The sequence below is a fragment of the Dermacentor albipictus genome, unplaced genomic scaffold, assembly GCF_038994185.2.
Source record: "Dermacentor albipictus isolate Rhodes 1998 colony unplaced genomic scaffold, USDA_Dalb.pri_finalv2 scaffold_15, whole genome shotgun sequence".
Classification (NCBI taxonomy): Eukaryota; Metazoa; Arthropoda; class Arachnida; order Ixodida; family Ixodidae; genus Dermacentor; species Dermacentor albipictus.
In genome coordinates, this window is record NW_027225569.1 from 461,702 (window position 1) to 463,175 (window position 1,474).

Sequence of the window (1,474 nt, forward strand, 5' to 3'; positions counted from 1 at the left end):
GAGCCTTTGCGGGCTTAACTAAAGCAATGGATCAATCCTAGGCATTGTATAATTCTTATACATATGATTTAACAAGTGTGATTGTAATACAGTGTTGACATTGTACCACAAGTTGACATTGTACTCATTGTATCCATTACATTGCATGTACACGTAGGAGTGTCTTTGTATGTATATTTACATATCCTTTGGTGAATTTTGTATTCTAGCAAGTGGATATATTATTGTTTGTATAAGAAAATCTGACCTGTATTGTAGCATTCATGGTTGGTGACACCAAAATGACTATTGTACAAAAGCAAATAAATTTCTCTTTGTGTAGTATCTGTTCTTATCAGCTTAATATCTGATACGGGTTCTATATAGACCCACGATATTAAACCTATTTTTGGAAGTTGGCGGAGTGCTTGAAGCCTGCTTCACCTCCGCCGCAGGTCGGCCGGGTATTGCACTACCTCCGGGATCGGCCCCCGCTCACTTAGGTGAGACTTCATTCAATCAAAATGAAGAACACAAGCTCGAAGCGAGCACTCACGTGACACGCACCATTCCCATACTATACGCAAAGATGCCGGTGTTTCTGAACGATTGTCTGCTGTAATGAGCCCCTTGGGGGGGAAGGGTGATTAGCCGTGGGTTTTACAATCAATGTAAGTCCCACTCAAAGCCAACACTGGATTTTGGAGTTCACTATCGCTTGGATCCGTAAACCACGGCAAGCTCGCCCTGCGAAAATCCGCTGCCCTAGTGGAAGAAAGGTTCCCTATGAAACAAAAATGGAGTGCCCGATTTCCGGCAACTACTGTGCAGCCTTTGTGTGCACATTTTCGCTGCAGTGGGGCCGAGCGCCTCGAAAACAAACTTGTCGTATGGCCAAGTGTGGCTAAATATATTCGAGGGTTCAGAGGTGCCTCAGCTTTCCACCATGTATATTATGAATACCTGTTGCTACCTTTTCGTCATCATCATCCTGCTGGCTACGCCCACTGCAGGGCAAAGACCTCTCCCATAATTTTCCAAGCACCCCGGTCACGTGTAACCCCGGTCACGGTCGCCGTGTGGTGCCTGCGCACTTCCTAATCTAATCTGCCCTCCTAAATCTCCGCCACCCCGTGCTACGCTTCCCTTCTCTTGGAATTCAGTCGGCAACCCTTAATTAATGATCTTCCCCCACATTGCATGCCCTGCGCATGCCCATTTCTTTTTCTTGGTTTAAACTAAGGTGTCATTAGCTTGCGTTTGTTCGCTCACCCCCCGAATCTGCTCTATTCTTATCCCCCGTAGCACTACACCCATCATTCTCCTTTCCAAAGCTCGTTGCGTCGCCCTCAATTACCCTTCGGTAATCCTTAAGGTTCTTCTTTGCGGCATTTGTGGCATCTTTCTCATTGAAATAAGGCTATATTGTTCAGTTTTTCGGGAAAACTCAATGAGCTAGGCGCGATTGCGTCCCCGGCGCCGCTCTCAACAAGAT

General features: G+C 46.1%; 1 pseudogene; it reads left to right on the top strand.

The window, feature by feature from the left end:
• Positions 1–302: 302 nt before the first annotated feature.
• LOC135919078 (U2 spliceosomal RNA) lies at positions 303–477 on the top strand (annotated as a pseudogene).
• The last annotated feature ends 997 nt before the right edge of the window (positions 478–1,474 follow it).